The sequence below is a fragment of the Vulpes lagopus genome, chromosome 19, assembly GCF_018345385.1.
Source record: "Vulpes lagopus strain Blue_001 chromosome 19, ASM1834538v1, whole genome shotgun sequence".
Classification (NCBI taxonomy): Eukaryota; Metazoa; Chordata; class Mammalia; order Carnivora; family Canidae; genus Vulpes; species Vulpes lagopus.
In genome coordinates, this window is record NC_054842.1 from 21,774,635 (window position 1) to 21,785,871 (window position 11,237).

The window sequence follows — 11,237 nt, forward strand, 5'->3', positions numbered from 1 at the left end:
TTGCTCATTTTAAGGTGACCTAATACTAATTTCTCAGAAATACTTTAGGGAGATACTAGTGTCAATATATATATATATATATATATATATATATATATATATATTTGCTGCTTGAATTGTTGAGTTTTGCTTGAAGCTACTAATAAGCCAAGATAGGTGAACAATTATAATTTCTTTCTTCAAAGACTATTTGAATATTTGTAGTCAATTCTCATAAATACTCATGCAGATAGAATTCTGGACTTTGACCTTATCATCTACATTATTTTAATTACTTTTGGGATCAAATGAAAATTTCCAACAGATCCATATAATGAGTAACACTTCGTGTTATTTGTAAATTGTCATACTGACTTGAGTCTGCAGGTACACTGGCAAGAGATTAAATTTCTACAGTAATATTCACCATGAAAATTTGCTTTCTTTTCATTTAGAAAATAGGTAATGATAATAGTATTTAAAAAAAACAAAAAGCGTGCAAAAAGATTTTATAGGTAACAAAAAGGTGACTTTATTTTCAAGGAGTTGTCTTTTAGCCTGACTTACACTTTCTTTTCTTTTTAATAAAAAGAGAGCAAAAACTTAAATCCTTTCCCAGTGGCCACTTATATAACAGTAGTCACTGTTAATTTGGGAAAAATAATTTTCTGACCCCCAAAACTTATTTGACAAAATTTGTTAAACAACCATACAATTCTTGAAACAACCATACAATTCTTGGGTAGTAATTTTCTTCAAATAGTATACTATCATTTTGTACTTCTTCTGCATATGCCACATGACACTTGAATCTTCAAACACAAGTAAAAGTATGGATAATTTAAGATATTCAGTTGTAAAAAAAATTGCCTTCTGAAACATATAGGTTATTACTGAAAAATCTTTTAAAGACTATCTTATAAAGAGTGAGCATGAGCTGGGGGAGTGGTAGGAGGAGAAAGAGAATGCCAAGCAGACTCCACACTGAGCAGGGAGCCCAGTGTGGGGCTCTATCTCAGAGCCCTGAGATCATGACCTGAGCCTAAATCAGGAGTCAGACACTTAATGATTAAGCCAGCTAGGTGCCTGATTACTGCAAATTTTCAAAATATATATTTGTTTTATAAATTACTACCTACCAGAATATTTATAATATCTACCACTTAACATGTGAACATGAAATGAGAAAACATGTATTAAAGAATTTGTAACCTATTGAGTAAGCATATAGTTATCATTGTTTTAACTCTGCTTTAGGTCTGTGTGTGTCCGTGGGCATACAGTTATAAACTTCCAAGTTTTTAGAAATATGGCCTCTGAAGCACATAAATTTCATCTTTATAAAATATATGCTTAATTGCTAAAGAAATATTATAAATCACAAAGGGTTTTCATGTATGGAGTGCCTTTCTTTTCTGGTTAATGTTTAAGTATTTTAGAATAAGATAATACTCTTTTTTTTTTTCCTGGTGGTAAGTTTTTCTCTCACCTGCACCACTGAAAATTGTTTTTTCTACATTGATATTTGAATGATTTGCCTCTTTGGTAAATAAATGTACCAGAGCATTTTAGGGTGGACACACCAGTTTTGCAAATACACCTAGTGTTTTATATCTCCAGCTGGGATTTTCTGATGCTTAAAAACACCAAAAAGTTTATTTCCTAAACAGGAATTCATGGAAGAATATGTATGCATGTCAAGCTTTTAATAATTATGTTGATTAGCAATAGGCTCTTGAATCAACTGTTTCAATCTGAAAAATATTGGAAGGTAAGAAGATTAATTTTACAAATAAGAGAGTATGCAGGCAGGCAGAATTTGATTGGAGATAAAGGTCAGTAGCCATCTGTTCCTCAGTCTTATTTAGAAGAGCAGAAGGTGTGGTATGTCATGCCCAAGCTGTTTTCAAATGCGTGATAACAAAAAATGTGAAACCATTTGGAAGGTGAATATTTTGAAATTTCACCTTGAAACAAATTGCTTCCTAAGATAAACAAAATAGTGTGTTTAATTTCTGCTAAGAATTTTTCCTACAGATTTTGAATAGTTGTGCAGCTTCCTAATCTAAATGAATGTACCCTGGAATTAGTCTTTTGAAACAAATTATAACAAACAGAAATATCAGAGAATAGAGGTATGAGTCTGTACAGTAGTTTCTGCAGATCTGCCAATGATTGGCTAGTTTCTCACATAAAAATTTTATCTACCTATTCTTTAAATGGATTAATCTTATATTATTATCACTGTTATTATCATTTACTCTGGGTGTACATGCATCTTCCTAGAATTTTTGTGAGAACCAATGTGGGCAATACTTTTGAGCTCTGATGTCAGCAGACAAGCAACCTTACTGAAGCTTCTAGGTGGCTCTGGGCCTTAAAGCAATAAAATATGTAAACATGACAATTCTTTTTAGCTGCATCAACTCTTTTTGGTATTCCCACAGCTGATCTCAATTTTCTCTTTTTATAACAACTCAGTAAGGGGTTTTACCAGAGCAGACAAGCATGAAATTAATTTTCCATAGAAGTTTACTGGTGCTGGGAAACTCGCTGGTCAGTAATATTGATATAAGTCCTATGCTGGTGTGGCTGTTTCATTTTCTTCTTTTTAATTGCAGTGAATTTTATCAACGTCAATTCTATAAGTATATACTATGCAAAAGCTTTAAGTGAAGGAATATGAGTTCTTTTCATATTTAATCTCCTAACTTTTAGCAAGATTTATAGTAGTACAACACTCGGATTTTTTTGCTCATAGCAAGATAACTAAATGATTTGTTTTGGCACTTGCTGTACTTGACATACAAAATGTTGGAAGAAAGAAGCTGCCCCAGTACTCCACAGGGTAACTAAAGAGCTGAGACTCCTGTTGGGCATTTTTAGAACTAGCAAAACTTGAATATGTTAACTCTAATTCAGATAATTTCTTTCCCTATGTTGTTAAGTCTAAAATGCCTCTGATGTCTTGCCAATAAAAAATATATCTGTTAGATGTAATTGTTGCCTCAAATTCTTTAGGAATTATATTCAAACTATTTTAAGACTATACATTTTTTATTAATAGGAGAGGTCATCCTTAACTTTGTGGATCTAAGAATTTCTGGTTATTAGTTATGCTCGATTTTAAGAGGGACTTAAAAAGTATTTATACAATCTGGGTTATTGTGCTGAGAGTTTTCCTATTCAGCAGATCTAGTTCTGAGTAATGACTTCTAGAGACTGGTCATCTGGCCTGCTCTTAAAGTACCTTGCTCTTGAGGTAACCTTTGTTATATAACCTCTGCCAAATGAATCACTTTCTTGTCTTAAAAGCCTCAGCTTGGTTCTCCCCTTTGCACCGGGTGCATCACCAGGGATATGAGCTCCTGCTGACTTTCTCACTCCCTGTTGATAACATTTAAAAGGAAAAATCCTCCCTTAGTTTCTGAGACTAGCATGTATTTTGTAAATGGTTTCCTGTGTATCTTTAGGAGAGTGAAGATTTCAGAGATGTCACAAATCTCCTGCTTGTACATTACTCCTGAAAGGTAAATGGATATATTGTTTGATTTTTTTTTTTTTACTATTTAAATGTATTTGAGAACTAAGAGATTGGATGTGTAAGAATAGAAAGGTAAACTATCTGAAAGGATCCTGACAAGCAGGAGGTGAGGCAAGAGGAGAATGTTCCTGCCTTCTAGCCTCCCTGCCCTACTCAGCCCAAGGGTTGGAACAGACTTGCACTATTTAACAAATATTTGTAGAACATTCATGAAGTACAAGGCAAAGCACTAAGTTAAAGGGCTGTTAAGCAAAAGAGCAAGAACAACAAATGCCTGTGATCCCTATCCTCAAAGAGCTCATGGATACACTAAAAAATGTTCAGAGGCATTTAAACCAAAAATATGAGATAATGTACAAATAGGTAGCCATTTATTGAATGCTTAAATGTCAACAACTATTCATGAGGTAGGTACTATTATTTCCAGCATTTTCTAAACAGGAAGCTGAAGTTCAGGAAGGTCAAGTAACTTGCCCAAGGCTGTATAGCTCTTAGCAGAAGAGCTGGGATTTGAACCAGAAAAACCTGGATCAAGCATCCGTGTGCTCAACTGTTAGGCTGTAAATCCCCCTCCTCCCTGTATAGCTCAGAACAGCAGTACTTATGTGTTCTTTCAGAAGAGGAATTGATTAATTCTGTTTGATTGGAGTGTAGAGATGGATGGAGTGAGCAGAGTTTTGAAGAATAAATAGTTTTTCTAAGAATAGGTGGGGTGATGGTGGTTGAGGCATCTTTCAGGCAGAGAAGCCAAAGGAGATTATTTGTAAAACAAACAAACAACAAACAAACAAATGAGGTTTGGGTTTTCTATATCACAAACTTATGTTTTTAATTAATTTGGGTTTTTTTTTTTAGAAAGAGAGAATAGGAGGGGAGGGACAAAGGGAGAAGGAGAGAATCTTAAACTTCACAGCCAGTGTGAAACTGACTTGGGGTTCGATCTCACAACCCTGAGATCATGACTTGAACTAAAATCAAGAGTTGGATGCTTAACCATCTGAGCCACCCAGGTGTCCCTCTGTCACAAACTTTACGGCAGAAGAAGCAGGGGATAAAGCTGGAGAAGGAAAACAGAGCTGAATTCGGAAGTGTCTTATAAAAATATGAGAAGATTAAAATTTGAATTATAGGACAGCATCACTTAATGTCTAAACTCAGAAAACAATACATCTCAGGTATTTCTATCAGGAGGAACTCAGTCTCCAGTGGTAATGGAGGAGTAAGATAACAAAGGATATTGAGGTGATCGAGATACTTAACATAGCAGGAAGCCATGAGTCCCCTAGGTTGGAGGATCAAAGGAAGGCAGTGATGTTGCTGGATCCCAGGACCTAGATTACTGGTGGAAGCCAGATCCATGTGAGCCTGACTTGTCAGGGAATGCAGCTATTGCCAGACCTGCCAAGTCATTAGGACAAAGTGGTTAGGGGGGAAAAAGAGTCCTCCACTCTCTAGCTAGTGTTTCCTGGTGGACAAACAGCAGAAGCCTGGGGAATGCTCCTAAGGAGTCAACTCTCATTTGCTAGCATACAGATCAAGGAGGGAAGGGAAGGCATGAATCTGACAGGACAAAAGACCTAGGACCACCAAGGTAGGAAGGGTTCCACTATAGGGTTATACCATGTGAGATATGCAGATGGCTACAAATTTGGAATAGAGATTTAGGAACAGGGATTGGTGAAGTCATGGAGGTTATTTGGAGGGCTACTGCATTTGGCAGGGCTTAATAAGGAGTAGAATTAAATTAGGATCTGAAGGAATGGATCACTTTTTTCATGACTTCATTGTTGGGAATGATTTCATAAACAAGACGCAAAAATCACTAACCATAAATGAAAAGATGATAAATATATTAAAATTCAACATTCCATTTATCAGAAGACAATGTAGAAAACTGTAAATGCAAGTTATAATCTGGAAGAAGATATTTACAGCACATAGTTGATGAATCATTAATTTTGAGAATAACATTGTTACAAATCAATAAAAAAATGAAAAACAACCAAACAGAAAAATGGGCAAAAGGCATGAACTTGCATTTCATAAAAGAGAAAGCCTGAATGGCTAATAAGCATATAAAAAGATGCTCAATATCAGTAAACTGGGAAATGCAAATTAAAAGCATACCGTGTGGGCAGCCTGGGTGGCTCAGAGGTTTAGCACCACCTTCAGCCCAGGGCCTGATCCTGGAGACCCGGGATCGAGTCCCACATCAGGTTCCCTGCATGGAGCCTGCTTCTCCCTCGGCCTGTGTCTCTGCCTCTCTCTCTCTCTCTCTGTGTCTCTCATGCAAAAATAATAAATAAAATCTTAAAAAATAAAAATAAAAAAATAATAAAAGCACACCGTGATACAATTCACACTAACCAGATAGGCAAAATTTAAAAACTCAGATGCTGCAAAGACCCAAAGGATACTGAGAAATAACAATGCTAATTCACTGATTCTGGGAGTATATGGGCATAACCATTTAGGAAAACATTGTGGTGTTACCTTGCACACTCCCAAAAGATATTCCTGTATATGTGCAACACTGTAACTATAAAATAGTGACTATTGTTTGTAAAAGTAAAATTAAAAGAAGTAAAACAATGAAATAATCAGGGGCTACTTAAAGGCCTGTTCAATACATTGTGTCATATTCACACAACATAATTATATACAACAGGGAAATAAATGAGTTATGGGATACCTGAAAACATGGTTGAATCTTGAAAATATAAAGTCGGGCAAATATACTGATCATATGTATATAAATGTTAACATAAAGTCTGAAATATATAAAACCTAACCATATACTATAGTTATATATAACTATGTAAAAAAGTTACACTCAAAACTTCTGGGAAGGGACATAGGAAGAACTTCATAAGAAACTTCTGTTTCTGGGGCGCCTGGGTGGCACAGTTGGTTAAGTGTTTTCCTTTGGCTCAGGTCATGATCCCAGGGTCCTGGGATCAAGCCCTGCAGGGGCTCCCTGCTCACTGGGAAGCCTGCTTCTCCCTCTCCCTCTCTTCTCCTTGTCTCTCTCTCCCTCTGCCACTCCCCTTGCTTATGCTTGTGTTTGCACTTTCTCTGTCAAATAAATAATATCTTTAAAAAACAAAAAGAAACTTCTATTTCTTACAATGCATGGTAGAAAGATATTTGTTATAAAATTAATTATTCCTTGTTCTTTTGTATTATAATAGTTTATAACAAAAGCATGTTTAAAAATTAAGGAGGGTTAGAGCAGCACGTACAATAGAATCAGTGTCCTAGAAAGCTAGGAGTGAGGAGACTTGAGATCGTAGGGTGTTCTATATTGTCAAAGACTGTAGTGTTCTAATCTAGAAGAAAGCAATATTTCTCCTCCATGGAATCATTAATTCCCTAATTAAAATATTAGCTTCCTGAGGAGAGGCATTATACCTTTTACTTTTTTATGTTCCTCTTTCTGCTAGTAAAGCCCTAGTGTATGTTTGTGGTTTAGAATGATGGTGCTGAAGGGAAATTAATTCACCTTTCTCCTATCTGCCTCCCATCCCCATTCTGTGACTGGTGGGAAAAAAATCTCCCTAACATGTAGCAGAAACATAGGCAACTTGGACTGTATCTCATTCTAGCTTTGTCATCAATCAGATGGCTAACCTTAAATAATACACCTGGCTTCTTTGGTTAACTAGTTTCTTTTTAATTCCTGAAAGTTGAGGTTGTATTGGAAGTTCACTTCTGCTTTAAAATTCTAAGGTCGAGGATGTCACTGTAGAGATGGGTTCATCTGCAGACCTTTCCACTTTTATGCACATACATTGTTGTTTCTGTGCTTGAAATTCCTAGTTACAGCCTGTCTTTTTTTGCATAACTGATAGCAGTTTTTAATTGTATGTGAAATACCTTATTTCTGATTGCTGTACATTAAAATGATGGGTTTGCCATAATTTTTCAGCTGTCAATGTGAACATTTTCAGGATTTTGGGTGTCCTTGAAGTGCTTCACCTACTTTGTTGGCATTGTACGCAGAAAATAGAGAACACATGATTCTGGCTTAAGAATCTAGGGAACTTGATTTTGGTTGGTGACTTTTACACCACATCATCAGTTGGTAAATTTAGTTTTCACATGCATTTTATTGTGATCTTGCAGAAATAACCTACAAATTCAGTTCATTTTCTGTTTCTGTCTGAGGCCAAAAAGCAGAATGATCCAACAACTATATTTTTCTGAATTCATGTTGGTAATTCATTTCTAAATAACAGTATCCATAATTTTTACCGTACCTATTTTAAGGACATGAGTTTGACATCTAAATCGTTGCTGTAGGTCATGATGATAAGCTTCCTCATGCAAGAATATATTTCTCTTTCAGCACATTTATTTTCAGGAATATTCAAATTTAATAGTGAAATATATGGGCCTAATAGGGATGCCAACAGTAACGGTGTTAGAAGAGGGACATCATTAGTATCAAATACTGTTAAATTCAAGAGAGGTGGCTGGGTTGCTGTTGCCATTCTATCTTGTCATGAAGCATTTGGTTGAAGTCTTTTATATTTTGAGACTGCCAGTCTTTTATTCTTGCTGATCTCTTATTAAACTTAGGGGATCTGTTTGCCATTTCTTCATTTTGACCTTTAGCCTTTATTTAGACATTAGTAAAACTGTGCTTATTTCTTCGTTTCCAAACATGGAGCTCCTCTAATGTTCTTGCACATAATTTTGGAAGATTGGGTTCAGCACTCAGGCTGGCCTCAATTTTTAGGTATGTATCTTTACATTATCTGTTTTGCTTACATGGTCTCAGTATGGTAGTTCTTGATGTAGAATTATTCTCCAGTGATAGTACACAATTAGCCCTGTTGTAAGAAAACAAATAGTTTTATTTTTACCAATGTGTGTGGAATGGTCTTCTATTATTTCTAGGATAGTGCACAGTTAAGAAAAAATGATTAGAAGATTTATATAGGTGAGGCTGTATATGGGTTAAAAAAGCTCTGGTGATTAATATCTATGAATTCATTCCTTCATTTAATAATTTTTCAGTCAATATCTACCTTGTTTCAACCATTTTGGGCAATTGAAAACTGGGAGAGAGAATAGATAGTCAGCCTATTCCCAGGTTAGTCCAGGAGTTGGGAAGAAAGATGCATTCTTCTCTAAAAATGATTTCAGTGTGCAGGCTTTTTACTCCAAAGTAGGTACACAGAAACAGTGAGGGACAGTCATTCCCATGGGACAGTTTTCCAAGAGAAAAATGTTACGGAGAGGTCGAATTAACCCACCAGGACAGATGATGTAATTGTTTGAACTGGGTCCTGGAAGAACAGTGATCTGAATGGAGCTACGAAAATGAAGATGGGAAAGTTGGCATGTCAGAATGGAGTATTCAAATTTGGCTTTATTACTCTAGGTAGCTAGAAGTGAATGAAGTACAAATCTGCACTTACAGCTAACCAAAGAATTTGTATTTTTCTTAAATTTTGAAAATTGTGGGATTACTTTAAATCCAGGAGACTGTTGTTAGAATAGAGTATGACATCTGAAATCTTACTACTTGGGCTCACACCTGAGATTCATTGACCTTGAGCAAAGTATAATACTCATATCTTAGTATCTTCACATGGGAGTAATGATAGTGCTTGTCTCATAGGGTTTTTGTGGCAGAAAATGAGATAACGCATGTAAAGCACTTAATACAGTGTCAAAGACAGAGTATACATACATCAAGTAATTATTATCCATAATGTACTTTAATTGTAGCCAATTTGAACATACAATCTTACACTTGGAAGAGATCAATTGCAGGAATTTTCTCCAATATATTTTTAAGAAATACCCAATTTTGAGTAATAGGGTACTCACCACTTTATAAGCATCCTATTTCCTCTCAAACAGTTCTAATCATTAGAAAATTCTTGCTTGTTGAGCCAGCAACTGTGATGTCTGACTTCCACCTATTGTTTCTGCTTCACGGAGCTTCACGTAACATTTGAGATTTCTTCCACGTGGCAGCCTTTTAAATTTAAAGGCTTTCCATATGTTTTCTCATTTCTATAATAAAGCTTCTAAATTGTTGGGTTTATGTTACAATTTTCCATTTATTTGAGGATGGTATTGGCTAGCCAATCTGAAATCCCTTTTCCCCTACCCATCTTCAAAGTTAAGTTTGAAAAGCAGCAAAGGGAGCTATAAGACTATTTTGGCCAATGAGATGTAAAGAGAATTCAGCTGGAGACTTTTTGGGAAAGTCTTTAGTTTCCTAGCAAAAAGGATCTTCCCAACTGGCATTGTCTTCTTTTATCTCCTTTCTTCCTGTCTGAAGTGAGAAAATGATTATTGGAGCTACAGCAGCTATATTGCAGCCTTGAGATAGTGCCTTGAAGGCAAAAGTCAGCAAGCTAAAGAGCCCGTGACTTGTTGACCATCTCTGGCAGTGAATCAAAAGAAAGCCAAAATTAAAATTAGAAAAATCAGATATAGGAATTTTAATTTCTAAGTCAACAATGCATAACATATCAGATAAATGCTTATAATTAATATTGACCATGTCCATCTCCTCCCTTTTCAGGACAATATGAAAATAAAATTAGCTTTACTGTTTTCTAATACTTTGGAGTCATAAATTGCCTCTTAAGCAGCCTGACAACTGAATATTTGAAAATGATCTCTGGGAACTTCTTTTTACAAGTAATTTTTCAACTGATGAGAAACGTTTAGTATTGCTATGTACCATGACAAATTTTCATGAAGATGCCAGCTTAGGTGACAAGTTGAGACTGAAATCCCAGCCATGCACCCTGTCATGAGACTGCCTCCATCCAGAAGATGGGGGACATTTTTCCTGAACTTCAGAGCAGAGGGAATCAGAAACATTTACTCATTTCCCACAGTCCCATGAAAATATCACAACATTCCTCTGGAGCCAGACACCATTTCCAAAGAAATATGGAGCAGGAAGACGTTTGGAGAGCAGAAGCAGCCCTAAAGGAAATTCAAACTTTGAGTTGATGGAATATTTACTCAAACAATATTATTTGAAACTGGAAGAGATTGAATTAAATTTTATTTTAAATTTAATTCTTCCATCCTCTTCTTTTCTGCCTTCCCCCTCATTCCATCAGCAGGGACAGGTCTCACTAGGAAGTTGTTGAAGATTAAAGACTCAGATGAGCTACTTTTGTATTTGTTTTTGTACGTTGTGAAGGCCAAGAGCAAGTCACCCTTGATGTGCTGCTTTGGCATACAGGTTATTTCAAGCTGAAAACAATCAAGGCCCAAAGGACTCAGGAAGAAACTTTGATCTCCCCATTAAATTCCTGAAAGACTGTAGAGGCACCTGTTCTGGGAAGAAAATGATCACCACAGATAACTACAGCATAATGTGAACTTGGTGTGGTAGACAGGGAGGAACTTAGCAAAGTCTGTTAAAATTTCTCTCTTTGTTCCATTGTTTCTGGATTGCCTAGTGAACATGTATTCACTAGACTAGAACATCTAGTCTTTTTCATCTTTCTGTGAATAGCTTTCCTTCCTTTTGAAGTACCAGACACCTACCTCCTTCTCCTTAGTTCAGGATGATATATATATCTAATTTTGCCTCTCTTTGAAATCTCATGTCTGTGTGGGTTTCTGGTATGTATGTAATTAAATGTTATTTTCTCCTGTTAATTAATCTCATAATTAATTAATTAATCTCATTAATTCTTCTATCTAGTCTAAGGGTAGAGGGATTATT